Here is a 21,397-nt window from a genome sequence, read left to right as displayed (position 1 = left end):
GCGCTCCTTGGTACTGAGTCCATGCAATGTGCGTTTCGAGTCAACATTAATTCGGACCTGCAAAAATGATTAAGAACAACCTAACTAACACGAGTGAAATGTCGAAGTTCATAAACCATTTTGTATGAGCAGATTTGGTATTGCAAGAGCTTGTAAGTTGGGATATAAAAATGAATCCAGAATTGCAAATAAAAGTTCACTAAATAATGCCGTATCTGAGCGATTGGCAAAGACAGACAGAAGACCGGATCACACCCTGAAACTCTCAAATCGTTTTGAATAGTCATTTTTTTACTATTTATTTGATTTTTGTTTCTTGATTTAAAAAAAAAAATTTAAAAAAAACGCACTGACTTGTTTCATTGGGAATTTTGAGCGCTTTCTTTTTCATAATAAGTGTTTTTTTGCCGTTGGAGTAGCCGGAATTTTTCCTATGACTGCAGTTTGATTTTTATCATCATCAACAGCTTTCCTTCAGTCCACTGCTGCAGGGCGAATGCCTCTCCATGCTTCTTCCATTTTGGCAGATCATGTGCATCTCTCCACCATAACAAGATGTCCATAACATCTTGTTATCTCATCATCCCGTCTTACCACTGGTCTACCTGGTTTCCGATAACCAGTTCTTGTTGTCCATTCTGTTGTTCTCTTTGTCCATTTGGTGTCAAATATTCTCTTCACATGATTTCAAAAATATGAAACTATATAAAATTATATCATTCGCCGTAAAGTGCGAAATTCCTTACAGTAAGTGCAGAATTAAGTAAAATATTCTAATAAAAATATTCAGAAATTTAATAAATAATATCAATATTAAACGACGAACAATGCCTAATTCTGACTACTCTGAATATTTCAGAAGAGTATTCTTAAACAAATCCCTTAAAAACAATGTCAGACAAATCAATGACATCAAAATAATGTATTTTATTATAAATAAAGAAAACGAGGCCATCTGTTTAATATCCATGAAAGGAAGGATAGAAAATATGCTGATATGCTGTTTAAGTCATTTCACCGAGACTTAAAAGGCTGTGTGGGCTAGCTATTAATAAAATATCAAGGTTGTCAACGCGGAAAATAACTGAACAGCATCCAACTGTGTCTTAATTAAATCTTATTCGTTAACAAAGAAGTGCAAAATTGCCTTCTAAAGATAATTAGCTTTTTCTATAAGAAGTAAAAATATAAAAAAGACGGCTGATTAAATCTTCAACCCCATAAAAATGAAATAGAGGAATTCATTGATCATATTAAACACAAGGATAAGGGTGGAATGACAATGGGACTAAGAATTTTAAAGTAGACCTTCCAGTTCGCTTCAATATTTGAAATAAACTGGACACATTAAAAATTTAAAGCAATTTATTTTTAAGTGATGGGAAACGAAATGCTTACCACATGATTTTCATGGAATACCATATTCACGTCTAAATTATTGGAGGATATCAAGTAGCACTGTATCGAAAAGAATTTGTTGCAGAATTTAAAATGAATTCAAATAAGCTTCCAAGGGATTTTTACTTAAAAAAATAAATAAAAATAAAAACGTGCGGAAATATTACACCAACTTTGAGGTTCGAATATCGTACCTTACAACTCGACATCAAATAAAAGATTACATACATCTTGAACCCGTACATATGATTTGTAAAAAAAAAAAATGAATAAATGAAAGACGGCTAAAAGGTTTCTAAAATACAGCTTTAAGTTTACAGTGAAGGCGCGGAAGGGAGTGAACTAATCCTCTCAGATTCCAATAGCAGTCTCGAAAAACGATCTTTTGCAGCTTCAATATAAATCTAAAAGCTACATGATAACTCTCTAAACCGTTTCTACTAATACTGTTTTAATATTCAGCTTCTGAATATTTTATGTACTTTCAAATTTTAATGATACTGCTGTGCCATCTTCACTTTCAAGTTGATCCCCTTTCCCTCACGTTTAGAGATAAAGAAATAAGTAAATAAAACATATCTCAACGAAGGCCAACTCGAATTTTGTTTTGAAGTTGCAACAGAATATTTTAATACAATGCTACACATATACTACTTTTAAATATGACAGTTCAAAAAATTTTGATAAGCTTTTAGTTTACTGTTCTTAGTGTCTATTTTAAATTTTCAATGCATACCAAATTGCTGATTAGTATGCATCTAACAGAAAGCTGACTGGTGATTGTAGTTTTGAATTTACGGCAGAAACAACCAAAGCTATGAAGCCTAACTACCGAGTGAACCAATAAAATGGTATGAATATTTGCGAATGTCTAGTAGGTGTGGAGATGATTCTCATAGCCTGGTGTAAGACAATGTCTACTTATCACAAATCTGAAGTGGGTTGACAGAGTCCACCTAAACTATTAACTAACAGGCTAATAGCATTTCGCGGGAGGGGATTCACATTTAAAACACACACGAGTAAAACACATCTAAAAGGATGTGGTTTTAAGATCATTCATCCACGGTCTATATTCCAAGAAAGGCAAGAAACCGTGGATGAATGAAAATATTAAACCTGCATGTAAAAGAAGAAAAACAAAAAAAGCAAACCAAAAAACATTTAACAAATTAAAGAACACATAGACTGGAAATATCAAGAGCATAGCAGGACTGAATTCCTGAAGAAATCTAAGTTACTTGGCTGCAGATAACCTGGACGGAAAAAAACTGTTGTTCATGGTAGCCTCAAACCATCGTAGGCAAATGACAATAATGAAATACAGAGGCTCGAAGATACAAAAGAGATTAAGAGGATACAAGCAACAAAAGCAAACTTTAACAGCATGAAAAACACACTAACATCAAGTTGCAAAATAGACTATGATTAAATGTTTTATGTCTTCCCTTTGAGAGACAGAAATATGAATCATGAACATGGAAACTATCAGATCGGATTGACATTTTTGATATGTGGGCATACAGAAGAACATGAAGATCTAATGGTTCCAAAAGAAAAGAATGAAATTTTGAACATGGGTACAAAAATAAGAAAACATGCGGAAAATAAAAATAGAATTATGGGTCATACTGCCAGATTATATATTAAAAAAAAAAAAAGGATTTATTAAAGAGAAACGAAACAGGAAGATAATCACAGACATGGTTCAAAAACATAAAGGACTCTCTGCGTCTACAGACAAAAATAACCCATGTGAAAGGAGTTTCTATATCCATGATAGTCATCCTTCCTGAATGAGACAGTTGATAGATACATGTCAAAATTACGAATAAGAAAAATAATATATACATCTCATTCAAGCTTTTTATGTGTTGGTGCACACACACGCGTATGTATGTGTATGAGTGAGTGTGGGGGGAAGGGGGGGAACAAGCACAACATCAGCTTTCCAGTAGTTCAACAGTACACTTTTGAGACCTCCTGTTACCTAACTACTGGGAGCACAATACATGTCAGAAACATGTACACTAACAGTCGACCTTTCAAGCACATATCCTTTTAGGGCATTCATGAAGTTGCAACATATTAACTTAGCCACTGAGTGCATGAGCACACAAAAAATAGCACATCGACTACAACAGTGTTATTACACCACAAAAGTAGAACCATGATACACAAAACGACTACTGCAAACATCTGCGGCTCTTTTGTACAGGCTACTGCTCTAACTATTTAAGAGTAACTCCTGCTTAGTGGGATTGAATAAAGCAAGAGCGGAGTTTCTTGTTTTGTATAATTTCGAAGTGGCTTGCTATTTTATGTACGCGTAAATTCTCCAACTGACAAAAATTGAGATCGATAATTTTTTGCAAGCATCCCAAACTCAACAAAAATCAATCAATAAGAGAAAATTCGGAGCTGAAGAATGTGGGTATGGATAAAATAATAACAGCTGGTTATACATTTTGCGAAACTCATTTAAATAAAGGAAGGAAAATTGCAGGAAAAAAAAAAAAAATTAAAATAAAAAAAAAAAAAATAAATAAAAAAAAAAATATATATATATATATTGCAGTAGCATTTCTTTCATAACAACTGAACCTAGTCATTTTTGGCATAATATAATTTTGTATTTAAACAATTGTTAAAGGCTTTTAACAAATTTGAAAAGTGATCTCAGATACCAAATTTCATCAAGCTACAGAGGAATCGATCATTTTGAACTGTCAATAAACGCAGTGCAATTATAGTACAGTGTGTGTGTGGGGGGGGGGGGGGGAATTCAACAGCCCATGTTGAATAGATTACAACATCGGACACATATGCCCAAATCTGCTTACGGCTTCAGATTACAGATGAGTCTTATTGTTTACATTACAATATACTTTGAAACTGGAGTTCAAGTTGGATTATGAAAAATTAGCATGAACTATGCCAGTCTGCAACAAAGTTAATTATATGCAACGAGTTATACAAATGGTGTATTTTTTGTAAAAAAATTATGAATGTATCAAAAGTTAGATTATTTATAAAGGGACTTGGGCTTAATGTAGCGTGAGACAATTTTGCTCTACCTAATTCTGTCATTATAAATGGCATGTGTTTCTTGACAAAAACTGAAATGACAACCCAAGAGATAAGCAGCAAGACTAATGATAGAATTTGCTGATAAAGAAAACCTCTACATAGTGAATTCTTTATCGTGAAAAAAAGAATTCACTATGTAGAGGGGTTTTTTTCATGAAAAAAAAAAAAACCAAACTGAACATGGAAAAGTCCAGATGGATTTCCATGTTTTCCAGTCATTTACCCCCAGTAACAGAAAGATCTTTTCAGGAATATTCTATTATCAGCACTTTCAACATTGGAATTGATGATCAGATGGTAGCAGTATGATTCAAATAAACTGCCAAAAAGAAAGAAGGAAAAATGTTTCAAGGAGTAAAACAAAACATAAATAGACACAAACTCAACACTGAAAACACGCACACACACACACACATTACTTTCTGATAATTTAGCATCGTCATGACATTACCCAAAAATTCTCACTTGAATAACTGGTACCATAGAATATAAATAAGACAGATTAGGAAGAGAAATGAAAAACGAAGTGTACCGAACATATATTGTACTATGCAAAACAATCTGCAAACATGTCATTCGCCCTATATTGACCTACGGCTACGAAACTTAGAAATTAAATCTAAGTAAACTCAAGAACAACACAATTTAGTATGGAAAGATGTATGTTTTGTATCACAAAAGAAACACTTGGATAAGAAATCAAACCGAAATCTGACATTACAGAAAAAGTGAAACATCTGAAGTGGCAATGAGTTGTTGCTGGGGAAGATCAACGGTTGGCAAACGTGGTACTAGATTGGATTTATGAAGGAAAAAAAACAGCTGGTACTATAACGTCGACCAAAATTACGATGGATTCATGAAATCAGATTTACAGGAGTGATATGAGAAAGAAAAGTCACTGAGAACGTCTTAGAAAGGATACAGAAGTGTGGATCGATAAACTAGTGATTAATTTAAGTATGTTTCGAGCACAACCTTTATTTTATATGTTCATGAAATCAAAAATGAATGAAGAAAATGGAATATAACTTGAGAAGCTTAAAAAATGAATATTTCTGAAGGAAATTTCTATGTTATTCGGCTATAATAAATGTAATAAATTGATGTTTATTTTAAATGGGAATTCCAAAAACTCCCATCAACAAAATATACACCTATCGGCATTTTGTGGATGGGAAAATGGTATCATGGGTGATCTAAAAGGGTTAGTAATACTCCGCTAATCCTGCTTAGAGACCAGAATATCAAATCACAAACTACCACCACTCGAGACTTCTCTGAATAACGTAAATCTGTTACATCATGATGGGTCTCACAAAAAACAGCGGAAATGTTGACAATGGAAAATTCAAATACGATCAATATAAAACTTCCTTATTGTAGTATGTAAACAATTGAAAGAGGTCACTAGTGCGAACTGTAGTCTGTATGTTGGCACGTGCAGTGCAGGAAATTTCGTTTTTGTACCAGTTGTTCAAAAGCAACGAAATTATAGACAAACAAACGTCGCAAGAATCTCAAATGAACAGTACTGCATGTAAAAGAGCCTACTAAGCCTAAATACGTATTTGAACATATATATAAACGCCAATTGCCTAAACAGGTGTATTTTAGTGAAAATCCAATTCAAGACTGCGTAACAAATTTTTTTCACCACTGTTATAATTCCATTTTTAATAGTAAAACGATTTGAAGTGATAATATCTAATTTTTTCGCCATCGTTTTAATGGTAAAACGATGTCATGCGATGATATTTTTCACTACAATTACTCCATCTCCTGATGGAATTAAAGAAAATATCATATTCAGGATCACCATTGAAATATACAGAAACAGATACAGCGAAACGCACATTTCTAGTTGTTTGTTGGTGCTTATTTGTTTATTATTACTCTTTTAAAGCGCTGCAATTTAATGAGGACTGAAGTCAATTCGTTAAACCAATTGTGTTGTTAGAGAATTTGCATATCTCTTCATGCGTTGGATAACTGTAATTACGAAAGAGACAATTTAAGGCTATGAAGTTAGTGATGATGTGTGATCTTCGGTCGGTTTGTCTGCTTGTAAAAGCAGAGTTTTCTTCTTTTTTCTTTAATTATTGAAAGTGAGTTTTCATTCTTTGGAAAGCTAAATAATTTCATACGGACATCCCTGACAACCCGCATATGAGTAACTAGCTCACATTCATCTGAAAAAAAAAAAAAAAACTTTATAAAAAAAGGTAACTCGCGTCCTAGACGGATTAGAACCCACATTATTCCAGCTGCACACGTATGAGAGAAGATTCTTTACCAGAACAATGCAACTATTCCATCATATGAAAGAAATCCGTGAAATAAAAACTGTAGCATCGACTAAATGCAGTTCTACACCAATGGTAGGACGTGACTTTTAGTCCATTATATTGCAATTTCATCTGTAAAAAACAGCATTAATGTTTCGTAAGCGTTAACACAATTTTCCATCTTTTGAGATTTAATTATAACAGAAAATGATTCTCATATATCCAAGACCATGCTTATGTATCCCTATATACAATGATAATGACTATATCAGCAATCGAATTTCTAAGAAGCTGAAATTCTAAATTCAGAAAACAGCACTTTATGGAGTGCTATCAGTAATTTAGCTTACCGCAGGCAAAGAATTTTCATCTAACCAATGCTTAAAATATCCGTACATGTTACGGGAGATTGAAGCTTCACTTCATACATATACAGCAAACGTCTCAATAAACGGTCAATGTCCTACATTTCGTAGGTCAGTAAAAATCCTTTAGCGCCTTATAGAAGAGAAATAAAGCTTGAGGTGCAGTAACATTTTCGGAGCAGTTCTACTAACCCTTACCCTAAGGGAAACCTAAGAACCAGACAGCACATCTGCAGGAAGATCTGAGAGTAAGCGTGACCTTGTCTCTCTCACTGAGACAAAATTAGGGCGGCAAAGAATAAAGAGCAACAACTTGCCCGTCAGCATCTCCTGTAGAAACTTAAAATGTTACTAGATTTTGTAGAACATTTAAAGACATTTTTGGCTTATTCAATTCAATAATAAATACTAAAGGCCCAAGAGTACAATAATAATAATAATAATAATACTTCAATATTGTATCAACTGCACTATCTGAGCGCAAATACAACACTAACAAGTGCCAGCATGCACTACAAAAGGTAAAATGAAAAATCTAGTGCAGCAGTATTTGGATAAGTTATTTAGCTGACCAGCAAGTTAAAAAATAAAGGCTAAATTGTCCTGTCATGTTCTGGCAACTGTATTAGAAGAGCCTTCGATGGACAAATTATTGAATAATAATTATATAAGAATAATAACTATTCTTCTTTCAAAATGACCAGCAGTCCATGTAACACTGTTGGACTGCTGGTGTTACATGTTGGACCAGACCAGCAGTCCAAGAGTTCATAAACCAAACGGAAACGTCTGGTTTATGAACCAGACGTTTCCGTTTATTCTGAAAATGTGTATCGGATTAAGATTGTGGTGTGAACTGGATAAAGATTGTCACAAAGCACCTCTACAGCATGGCATGTTACACTGTTGAGGCATAATAGGTTAATTACATTATCCAAGAGTACTGCATATTTATCTTTCCAGGCGCTAGAATTAAAAGATACAAGTCCATATCTGGAGAAACAGCTCGAGATCAATACACTAAATTTCCGTTTGGATGATACACTCAACATAACAAATTCCAAGGACATCGAAGCAACTATACTCGCTCACCCTATCAGATGACTGACTCGTCGCTCCACAAAAGGGGACCTCCAGCACTTATTTCAGTCACGATATTCCTTACAACCAGTGTAATTTGTGCTGTTGGTCGCCATGGCTGATGTTTAGCTTCGAAAGAAACCAAAACTGTGCAGCACTTCCCGTAATGTCCTACTACTAAGTATTACTTCGAACTCCAAAACCGGAGTTACAGAAAATGAACGTAGCCCTTAACGATTCTTGTAAAAACCAATGACTGACTTCACAGAATATATGATTTCAGATTTATACAGGTTTCGTAGTCGAACATCCTTCTTGCAAACTTCTCTTATCCCCCCCATTGTTATGGGAAACCATGTCGCATGACATGGTTTCCCATTACAAGGGAAACCATGTCATGCGCCGAGTGTTGTAAGACAACGCAACAAGCATCCATATCTCAGTCTGTATCGACATTGCTCATTGCTCTTCGGTTTTCAAAATGAATTCAAATCCCATTCAGAAGCAAGAAACCTGAATAAGGGCTCTTATTCAGCTGAAGATGAGTTAGCCAGATGATATGTAAATGTTGAAGTTTCCTTTTATAAAGCAACACACTCTTTCATTTGTTGTTGGTCCCCAATTCTTCTGGAGTTTTTATTTCATTTATTTGTGATTAATTTCTCAATTCTTCGTATTCTATTCATTCTCCTATATTCTTTAATTAATCTGAGAAATTTAATTTTATCTGTGTGCATCCTTATTCTTTCCCCCCTCCCTCTCTTTCCAGCTTTTTAAGCTACCTAATACTGTCAATACTGCCACAACCTTACAACAATTTAATTTTTTTTATTTGCTGGTTTGTTTTTGGATATTATTGTACTAGATTGCTCAGAAACAGTATAATCAATATCATCTGCTATAATCATAACCTAAATATTTAAAAAACGCGTTACTTGTTCTAAAGTTGGATTTACAATCACTATTTTAGTTTGTATTGAATATCTACCTTAGAACCGCCACAGAATCAGTTTTCTTTGAAATTCTTAAGTTATATGCAGCACATAATCGATATAAATAATAAACATATCTCTGAATATGTCTTCTAATGTTTGTCTAATTACTTACTGCTATGCAAAAAGACTAAACTATTTATTATAATACATTAACAAGTGTTTATTCATGGATTTACTATAGATTCCAATCGCCTCGTTGTCTTGTCTTTACATAAGATGGCGGAAAGGCTACGTCATTCCCTGTTAGATTGGACAATTTGCATTCCTGCCTGTTATATATTCATTCATATATGATTACTGTTGCACTGTCATATGCTCATAAATGTATTTAGTAAATGTTTTGCATATTTTCAGTCTATTATTCTCCATAATTTTAGTCTTGACTGTATCAGTCTTTTTCACAAGCGCGCTACATTGGTCAGTAAACTGAATTCTTGTTTCTCTGTGATCAGTTTTTGGGGTTAATTTAACACTTACGCAATTTCTACCTTTCCTGAATCCAAACTGCTCCTCTAACAACAAGCAGCAATACTGAAAGCGTATGATTAAAATCTTACTATATAATTTAAAGGTAGTATTCAAACTAACATCTCTGATTTTTGACATACTCTGCCTGCTTAAAAACTGATATCGTGTTCCAAGAACTTCCTCTGCTATTTATTAATTTAATTATATTTGTCCATTCTTCAAGAAGACGGTATTGGAAATAAAAACTTTTAATACTATCCCCTCATAGTAAAATAAGTTTTTACAGCGCACAGTATATTCAAAATGCTCGCCTTGATGATCACAGTAAAAATTAAAATCACGGAATTTTTCAACGACGGCAAGAAACAATATAAGAACCAGGAAAAAATCAATGGGAAAATGGATTAATATTAACTGATCATAAATTCTGAATTACTGTTAAAGGAAACAATATCTTAAATAAAATTAGTTTAAAGTGTATATAGTTTGTTTCCCCATAATTATTATTATATTACAGAGTACGTTGTCCATCAAATCACTCTTGGCCATTAATCAGCACGACCAAAGAAAAGAATAGTCACCTACTTGACCTTCCTACTCACTGATACCGACTGTTAAGAAGTGCTTCACGTTAATCTCTTAAATAAACAGCTCTATTCAAACAGATATTTGAAATAACCGTTATTCAAAAGCAGCTTTGCTTTTGAACTCAGCAAATAATTTGAAACCAAATGCGAAGGTGCGTCGGTTTAAAAAAAACATTTATGTAAATTTAAGCCCGCTATCACCAAAGCAGCGGTATAATCCATATTGCTGAAGAATAAAAATAGTTCTGTATATAGATCGCCTTGAGAAGTCTTCTTTAACATCACGTGCTCGACTTTCTCTATGAACGGTATATATGATGGCTAGGCGAAAAGATATTTTTGTATCTTAGACATCAGAAGTCACTGTCACAGGAAACATTTCTTGGCTTCGTGCCATGTACTACAGCATAGAAAACTGTTATCTGACCACTCATAAGTTACCGTCGTTTTTTAAAAGTTCCTTAGTTTTAGTAGTACAGTTCTCGTAAATAATGTGCGTACAATAATGAAATCATTTGAATAAATAAGTTTTTAATGTCTTCTTCCTATATATTAAAAACTCACGTGATTTACATTAATAAATACGAATAACAGAATTACTAAATTCTGTAGGAGATAAAACACATGCGCGTGCTCAGAGAGTCACTAGCCTGAAATATTTCCTCCAACGAGGTAAACCTTCGAAGGTTTACAAGACGGCAAAACGGAAATAATAAATACGAGGGTCATTTCAAAAATTCTGCAAAGTACACTCCTGTTTGTTATATCCGACATTTATTCAATAAAATACGTTTACGACGTTCATTATAATCTCCATTTTGTGTTAACAATATCACGGGTTTGAATGTCTTGTATTCCTGTCAACAAAATCTTTTTGTTGTTGCGTTCGATAAGTCGTATGATTTCCGCAAAAACTTCGTCAATAACAGTGAAGCGTTTTCCATGGAGCGGTTCTTTCAACTTAGAAAACAGACTGAAGTCTGATGGGACATGTCAGGAGTGTATGAGAGAATGAGGAAGTATTTATCATCAATAAAAATTCCATAAAATCAGACACTTCACGTGAGATACGTAGCCTCGTACTGTCATGCAAAATGAGGTCTCTAACAACGAATATATCAGGTGCTTTGCTTCCAGACAAGTATTCTGTCGCTATCACTTCATTCGTGTCAAGTCATCATCAACTTAATCTTTGATTGGAGAGATGGGCTGTTTCTATTCCACTGTGAGGCGAGATTTTGAGCCAGAAATGAAAAAGTTCTCGCATTGCATGTTTCGTCTATGCCAACAATTCTGTTCAAAAACCGTTCGCCTTTAGTCTCATAAGGATGCAAAAGTTCTGCAATCCTCTTGATGGTCTTCTGTCAGCACCATCTTGTCCATTTCCAAATTTCAGTTAAAACAAACAAATTTGGGTTTTTCAAGTAGACAATTGGATGGATACTACTTAAAATTAACAGTTCACTAACCTCATAGATTTAAAATTCTGAAAACAGATGGCTGAGATATTTACTTCATTTGCGACTGCATCACAAATTCTGCCAATTCTCTTTCCAGCAACTTGCGGATGACACATAACCACAGATGTGTCATCCACAGCTGTCGATGGCCAGCATTAAAGCCGATCCAAGACGTATAACGTCTTTAATGCTTGTCTGATTTTTAAGGAGGTGAGATGTCAACTTTAATTTTGTTGCAATCCCCTACACCATCTCTATGTAATGTAAAGCACTGAATATCAGTTGAATTTTACTTCATATGATTTCAATTTAGATGTACACGTGCTGGCCGCTACGCCATATCTGACCCTAGTCGGATTATTTCTCCAATCTTGAAGATCTATGTCGCGGAACAAGAGTAATAGAAAACGTACACAGGGCGTTTTTACTCTAAGACTTAAAATTAACGTGATGAAAAGCATATACACTTTTACATATACATCTTTTTTAATCTATATATATTATTTATAATGCCATAAGTGTTCATAAATTCTGCAAAGAATGGAAATGTTTCCTGAGCAACCGTCAGTTTCATTTCGATGTCACAACAAAAATTCTATCCATTGCAGACTACCCTGTTCTAAATCCGGTTTATTCTTCAGCATACATTATACTTTCAGTTTATCTATTATACGCCCTTGAGATCTACTGAGAGTTCTAGTTACTGATATACCAAGATGTCATCTCGTTTGCCTTATACACATTCTTTTTACGATCCATTTTTAATTAGCTCTCCTGAACCAGGATGTTCGTACTGTTTCCACAGGTCCGTTTTTGTTTCGAGAAAGCTTTGAATTTCAAATCTTCATTTCTTGATAATTTCCCCACCCATCTCTCAAAACACTTTCCAAGCTTATAAAATGTTTGTTAAGATATTTTATTTAGTAAAAAAATGTACATTTTATCCCCCATGGGGAGAGAAAAATAATCCAGTCTTAAGCCAACAACAGTACTGAATAACTGATTACTCGCTCCTATTACAAGTATTCCAAATTCTATTTGCTATAAGAAAACGGCCAAAAAAGTGTCATTTTTCTTCTCTTCCTTAAGTATTTCAGATGCATCGTTCAACTGATTTCAACCGAATTTAAATATAGTTGTTTCTTACGCGTCTGAAAACTGCAACCTAAGCGAGTTAAAATGAATGAATCAAAACCTAGTTTGTTTCTTACGTTCCCTGAGAATTGGAGCCTAGGCGTGCAAACATGAAAAGAAGACTGACTGAATTTTAGAATACAGTCATATTTGACAATGCCTATAATCATCTGAAAAATTTACCCAAGAGTAAACTGAAGTGGGACAGTACTCCCTCTCTTTCCATACTGTTCAATTGTTTTCCACCAAATTTATAACAGTGATGTTTCCTGCGTTGATTAAAGTTTCTTAAGAATTTAAGCGCATTACTACTCAATCGTTACTTTTTTATTTTACGTACTTCATGTAAAAAAAGAAAACCAAGTAACGCTATTAAGAAATTCGAGCAATGCCATAACGTTATGCTGCAAGAACAATTCCAAATACCAATAACAAAAAAATAATATAAACAAAATAGTGGCTTCGTAACTGGCCAACTGCCTGCTATCTAAGCCCACTGAATGAGGTTTATTATTATTATCGGTATCTATAAATATCAGTTCCCTCCATCAGTAACATAGGACGTCCTCATTTTCACTTCTATAGTTAACGAATGTAACTAAAGTGTTACACAGAAAATATAATTTAAAAAAGTTGTAAATTTTAAATCACAATTTAGCAGGACTGTAATATACATTAGGCATTATGTGATTTCCATATTACACTATATAAGACCTAGAGATCAACAAAACGCTTGCTTACTCCCTCGTGGCTGCAGACTGCACAAACACAGAATATTCTTTATTTATTAAAAAAAATATAATAATAACTTCTCCAGCCATGACTGTGGAACTCCTATTGACGTATTGCGACATATTAAAAAATGGGGGGGGGGATTGTGGGTTTTGCATAATTTGTCGAGTCTGATAATGCGATAAGATCATATCACAAGTCATAATCAGGTGCTGCAACATAAGGCTTTAACTTTTGATTTAGGTCAATAGGTTATGGAACAAATGAAGCATCATGCTGTTGTGGATTGCGCACGTTTGTCACTCCGTTACTCCACAAGTTCTACGTATAAGTATTTTTAAGAATATTAACAGAAAGAAGATCTTAAAGTTTAATTGCGATCAAAGAGATTATAAATATCGAGATTAAGTTCACCTTTTTTCTTGACGTAAGCTTATTCAAAATGATGAACATCATTTCGTAAGATAGCAGAATAAAACATCGTATGATCAAGATATAATTTTTATACGATGTTTCATTCATTCATAAGAATCTACTAATTGCTGACGTTCTCAAATAACGGGACTGAGATTCAAATGTCTAGAAGAGGTGCTGATGTGGCGTCATTGCAAAATGACTACTTAAGTTGATTTAGCAAGGTGTATTTTTCCGAGACTAGATGTACAGAGACAGTACTGCAGTTTCACAAAGGTTCCCCGATGAATAATATCATTTATAAGTTGCCATAATCATTCTACTCAAAACTTAACCTAGAACTTACTCGATGAAAACCTCTTCAGCAGGTGAATAAGATAAGGATGGATCGATTACCTTGATCTCCCCTCATCTGCTAGCTTTGAGGCTCAAAGTACTATTTATTTTGTCGGGTATTGTCAAAATGAAAACGATGTTCCTCTTCTGCCACAATAAAAGAGTTAAAGAAGTAAATCTAGGCTGCTTGTGATGTCTGAAATACACAGGGATAGGATAAAGTACTGCATGAACTTGAATGCAGTCTTGATTTGTCCTGTGAATGGTTTTCGTATAGAAAACCGCTGACTAAATATCACTTAATACAAACTCAGTGTAAATTCTGCCATATGTACTTTCATATTCTGTCATTTTATATTTATTACATTTAGGTAGTAACATCGAGTTCAAGGATTTGGTCTTATGTGTAAAATTTAAATAGTGCTATTTTAGCTGCCTTTTATTTTGTATAAAAACCAAATGAACTTTGTACAGGGCAAATTTGTGTGTGTGTGCGCGCACACATAGTAGTAGTGTATGTTTTACTTCTTTTCTGTATATATACTAAATATTTACACAGCTGTCCGTAACTTATGCGTTTTGTAACTAGGACGAACTGTTGCGTTACATATATGATTTTCCAAAATGCTGTACTATAATATGAAATTTAGGATAAAATGATTTTATGATAACTGAAAACTCCTAGAATTGAAAACCTAGTTTCAATTTGGCTTTGAAATAATGATGGGTTCATAATATCCTCTCATTATTAATTTACATCTAAAAATATTTTAAATTTAATTAGCAGTTCCGAAATTCACCTGAAAGCTTAAGACAGTGTTTCTCGACGTGGGGCAATTTGAATATATATATATATATATTTTTTTTTTTTTTTTTGGGGGGGGGGGAGCAATTAGAAAATGTACATGTACATATTTATATTATATTTTTTCAGAAGTTGGCTGACTATTATGCTAGAGGAGGGCATCAAAATCTTTGAGACGTTGAGGTGGGGCATGATCCAAAAAAGGTTGAGAAACACTGGCTTAAGAGAATGCAGTCTTCAACATCGTCGTTGTCTTGGTTTGCACCGCTTAAAAGACACGTACGCTGTCCAAGGAGTCTTATGTTGGTGTTTCAAGCTACACTAGCATGGCAGCTGTTTCCTCATCAGAGACCAGGCAGAAACTCACTTCTCAATATTATAGCAATCCCATATCAGAAACTTTTATTCCACATAAGTGAAATATCGGTGATTGAAATATTCTTATAATTTATTCTCAGAAATTCTCAGGTCAATTTCGAAACGCTAAACAGTTTCAAATATTTGGCTTTTAAGTGACGGATTTATAATATCCTCCCAAATAAATTACATGAACACTGAAGTTTCCAAGGAAGTTAATCTCATTCTTTGGATAATTAGAATGTAGAAAATCAACCTTCATAGAAATAACCAAAGAGGTTAGAGTGGTAATTAGAATCAAGGCAATAAAAGCAGCAAGTGCGGCAAAGAAATTCTGCATCAGAGGCAGATCATAAAGAAGTGATGATGTGTTTAGTAATTTCTGACAAATGAACATTATCATATACCGTATTTGCCGGCGTATAAGACGCACTTTTTTCCTTTGAAAATAGGTCTGAAAAACAGGATGCGTCTTATATGCCGATACTCATTTTTTTATTATTTTCATTTCTGGAAATTTTCTCTGTTCCGAGTTACGCGATTACTTTATTGCTTCCTTGCGGTGTGTGTGAGAGTATTCCAGTTATGTAGAGCAGTATTTCTCAAACTTCAGACATCCGCGTTCATATGATTGGTGCAGTATTAACAAAAGATCGTGCTACTAAATGACAAAGACAACCCGACAGTTGAGTTGAAATGCTAATTCTCTTCAACCGAATTCCTTATATATCTGAAACATTCACTATATTTTCTTCGTTTTAACACGTTCACTCAAACAAAACCATAGGTTGCACCGGCGACATATGGTTTTGCTTGAGTCATACAGCATTTTCTGTGGGAGGGGGACATGCGATTCATTAGTTAGTGCCGTTTTTATCCCAGTTGTCTCTAATTGCACTGTTTGTTGAGAAACATATTGCACAGCCTGCAGATGTCTCTGTACCTTATTCAGTGATACAATAGGAACGTTTTACGATCTCGAACTTCACGGATACATTGAATTTTATTTTATGCGTTAATGATGCATAGCCGAAAATTGCCACGGTCCCCCTTAAGACCTTTTACGTACCCCCGGGGGGTACGCGTACCATACTTTGAGAAACACTGACCTAGAGTTCAGTGGATGCGCATGCACCGATCACAGTTGTATCCTGTTCGTTTAAACTTTCCAATTGTTGTCGCAGTTGTGAACGGTGATAAATTTCTGCCGTTAAATTTTCTCTAAATTTCTTGGCAAATTATGGCTGAAAAACGTCGGCATTGTTACAATATTGCATACAAGCTACGTGTAATTGCGTATGCCAAAGAACATGGAAACAGGGCTGCAGAGAGGCATTTCGAGAAAATGATAAGAATTTGGCGGAATCAGAAAGAGGATTTAAAAAAAGCAACTCACAGTAAACATAACATACGAAGTGGAACTGCAAAATGGCCAGAACTTGAGGCAGAACTGAATACTTGGATTTTAGACTACAGAAAAGCGGGACTTTCAGTGTCTACAAAAATGATTATTCATCAAGCGAAAGCGATAGCCACTAACAGAGGGATCGCCAACTTTACTGGATCAACATCATGGTGTTCAAGATTCATGAAGAGAAACCAGCTATGTTTCTCTTCATGAATGCGGACTAAAACAAAAAATATCACAAGATGCCAGCTGAATATGAAGAAAAAATGACTGAATTTCATCGATGCGTCATTAACGCAAGGAAACGAGAAAATTTTGAACTTGCGCAAATAGGAAACATGGACGAGGTTCTGATGTGCCCTCAAACAAAACTGCAGATTCCAAGGGCACTAAAAGTGTTACTATTAAAACTTCGGGGTACGAAAACACTCTACACGGTTGTTTTATCCTGCTGTGCTGATGGAACAAAATTGCCGCCACTATTGATTTTTAAAAGGAAGACGCTACCCAAGGAAAAACTGCTTAAAGGAGTGTTTGTACATGTTCACGCAAAAGGCTGGATGGATGGAGGAGGAGGAATGAAGTTATGGATAGATAAATTTTGGTCTAGGCGTCCTGGTAGACTGTTGAAGAAACCTGCCATGCTAGTATGGAATCAGTTTCGTTCTCACAGAACAGAAGATGTTACAAATAAACTCAAGGGATTAAAAACTCAGTTAGCTGTAATTCCAGGAGGTCGAACTAGTTAGCTTCAACCTTTAGATGTCTGTATTAATAAACTATTTAAGGGATTTATGAAGGAGAAGCGGAACAGCTGGATGCAGTCTTCAGATTTTGAGGTTACGCCATCAGGAAGAAGCCTAGCATTTCGCAAGTTTGTGAGTGGGTCAAAGCTTCATAGGATGCTGTGAAAACTGAGACAGTGGTTAAATCATTTAAGAAGTGTGGAATTAGTAATGCACTGGATGGTACAGAGGACAATTTGTTGTATGAGGACTCAGATTCTGATTTAGAAAAGGTTTCAAGTGTCTCTTCATTTAGTTCTGGAGATGAATTTCTGGGTTTTGACGATTAAAAGGTGGGTACTCTTTCCTAGTTAGATTAGGTATTTGTTGAAAGTAGACCTACTTATTACTTTATATTTGAAATACTATAAATTCATTATAATATTCAGTGATAAATTTTTTTCCTAAAAAAGTGTGCAAGAAAAGGGATGCGTCCTATACGCCGGCAAATGCGGTATTTAAGATGGACAGCGGCTGAGGCAGCCAGTTGGAGGCTCTGACACTAGTTCAGTTACTGATGCATGTAAATGGTGGTGAACATCACTTAAGTTTCAAATTGAGGCTGCAAAAACATGGTGTGTGTGTGAGAGAGCGAGAGGGATATTCAGTTTTTTTTTTGTTGTTGTGAGGGGAATATTTTTGTAGGTTTTGATTTTTTTTTTTTTTGTGAAATTTTATCTCACAAAAAATATTGGCTGGAAAGCCTCCTGATGTGTTAGATCCAGTCCATATACCATAACAGGGCAAATGAAGATGATAACTGGCTCACCACTTAAATATAGCGTCCCCACATGTGTAAAGAAAATAGGACAAAATCCACAGATCTTACTCTGGAGAACAAATATGACAGATAAAGTGGCTTAGTGCTGCATTGGCTCTCAGCATAAAATTATACATACAAGTATTTTCTCACCTGAAATGCTAATCTCTGATCTTCTCAACTGCTAATGCTAAACTAATATAATTCTGGTGTTTAATATACACGGACTGTTACTCATGTTGTTTCAGAAAATTACAACACAGATATTTAATAATTAAATATTTAAATTATTAATTCCAATATTTCACCAAAGTTATAGGCATCATTAGATGAACTATGCACTAGTAGAGATACATGCACAGGAACTATATCAATAAGCAAAACTGATAAAAGAGAAAAACACAGAACCCTACAGTCCAAAAAGAGCAACATATGGAGCCTGTGTTTTTGACCATGGACTGATTGACTGAAGAATGAGAGTTTGCTAGGTGAGAGGTAGCTTAATACAACCGTATTTGTTGAGTTTGGAGTAGTTTGTCAGAGTTGAAGCAGATTCCAGGAAATGTATCTTGTATTTAACTTGTTTCGATGGAATAAGGCAGCTTTTTTTTTACCAGGAAATCCTGTAGTAGGTATCTAAGGCATGGTTTCCTAAACCTGAGCAGCCCACAGTGATGAAATCGGATGTGGTCTAAGTTCTGATATTCACCATCCTGGCTTTCTGGCCAAATTAAACTTGCTTCAGAGTATCGGGTAGACTTCATGTGCATCCAGGTTGTAGCTGGTCATTAGGAAAGCATGTAAGGGATGATAATTGTATGGACTGGTAGTCACAAGATTATATTTCTTAAAGAACTCAGCCACCTTTTCACATGTGCCAGGAAATATAGAATTCTTGTTCTATATTTCCTGGCACATGTGAAATGTTTGAAGTTGGGGAGGGTAAGGGATGTAGATATGGGTTTATTTTTTTTATCGTGGGATTATTATTATTATTATTATCTGAGACCTACAGGGAGTCAAGAACTCATCAAGAGAGGTTGTAAAACACCCAAACCAGCTATCATACCTTCCCTTAAATTCATTCACACTAGATGCACTCACTAACCCCCCCCCCCCCAAGGGCAAATTATTCCACTCACTCACTGCTCTCTGGAAGAAAAACCTAGCTCTTACCCCTTTCTTGACTGTGAACAAAATTAATTTCCATGGATGCTCCTGTTTTCTCTCTCCACCTTCCACATAACGAAAAATTTCATCAGTTGATATCCTATAACACCCATTCAAAAGTTTATAGACCTCTATCATATCATCCCTCTTTCTCCTGTTAACCAGTCTGCAATCCACATACTCGCAATCTGTCCTCACAATCTAAATCCCATAATCTGGATATAATCTTTGTAACTCTTCTTTGCATCCTATCCCCTTGGAACAAGGGTTATAGCAATTGGCTAAAGAAAAAGTAAATGTGGTTGAGTTGAAATGTCACAAGAGCAGATTAATATATAAATCTCAAATCCTGCAAACATTAGAATAGTGTCATCGCATTTGGGATGGGACATTAGAAACTTCTCTAAGTTTCTAATGTCATTGATGGTATCTCCCTAAATGAGTCTCTGACTCCATGGAGGTCTATAATAATAATAATAATCTAAAGAAAGGAGAATCTGTATAAAGAATAGATGACTAATCTATCCTTATTGATGTACTGTGTCATAGACATTTTATAGCCATTTCTATAGGTATTTTCAGATATGAAAATTTTTCATATCCATGAAAAATTTCATTCTGACAATATGATTAAAATTATTCCTCCAATTTCTATAATCATGAATTTGACAGAATCAGACAAATCTCTTTACCTGAATCTATCAGATCTGTTTTCTCTATCCTAATACCACTAGCCATTCTGAAATTTCCGTAAAGTTTTTTTCTGCAAATTCAGCTTTCCTAACAGTGAAATCATCTTCAGATTTTATATTAGCAACTCTGACTTTCCATTTCCAACTTAAGTGATACTACTGAGGCACTCTTACATAAATTGTTATGTCTACCAATTATTCAGGATTACTGAGAGGAATACTCAATAATCCCAAATAACTACCTTTTTTCCTCCCTAATAATCCTAAGTACATGAAGAATGTTATTTGCCCCTCTAGGCAATTCAGATTAAACTAGTGTTGATTTTGATTTCTTAAATTTGAACTTATATTATGAAGGAAAGTGGTATTAAACATGATATCAAAATTGGAGATGTTAATGTCAGCTCTTTGCTTTATGCAGATGATGTTATACTTCTAAATAAATCCGCTACAAGTCTGCAAGATTCTCTGACTAAATTGAATAGCTGTTGTAATAGATATCGTATGAAAGTCAGCAATAAAAAGACAAAGACAATGAAAATAGGCAGAATCATTGAAAATGTCAACTGTGTTGTGAAAGGAGAACCTGTGGAACAAGTAAAACATTTCAGCTACTTAGGCACAATTTTTACTGAAGATAATAAATTAAATATAGAAATAGACAACAGAATCAGCAAAGATGGTATGGTGGGAAGTCAATTGAATAAATTCATATGGAATAAGAGAATGGATACAGCTAATTGTATACTTGTATACAGCTAATTTAGTCGGAACACTAAATTAGCTGTATACAAGACAGTGTTCAAACCAGTTTTAACTTATGGATCTGAGAGCTGGGTCAGAAGTAAAACACTTGACCAAAGACTAGAGACCGCAGATATGAGAGTCCTGAGAAAGATTATAGGCGTGAACAGATGGCATCAATGGCAATATCATATTAAAAACAAGGATATTAGGAAAGAACTTGACATTGTCAGTATCCAGGAGTGCGTTAGCAGAGCTAATCTCAGGTGGTATGGTCACTTAAACAGAATGGGCGAGGAAAGATTAGCAAAACAAGTGTTCTCTGCCAG

At 34.7% G+C, this 21,397-nt stretch overlaps 1 protein-coding gene across 1 annotated transcript in view; it reads right to left on the bottom strand.

Moving 5' to 3' along the window:
• Positions 1-21,397, bottom strand: part of LOC150108931 (uncharacterized) — a 298,899-nt gene that overhangs the window by 250,999 nt on the left and 26,503 nt on the right. The gene's annotated exons all lie outside the window — the stretch shown is intronic.

This window comes from Typopeltis vanoorti, chromosome 2, assembly GCF_054136105.1.
Source record: "Typopeltis vanoorti isolate ZY-2024b chromosome 2, IOZ_Tvanoo_1.0, whole genome shotgun sequence".
Classification (NCBI taxonomy): Eukaryota; Metazoa; Arthropoda; class Arachnida; order Uropygi; family Thelyphonidae; genus Typopeltis; species Typopeltis vanoorti.
The sequence above is the reverse complement of the archived record's forward strand: the minus strand, read 5'-3'. Positions and strand labels throughout refer to the sequence as shown.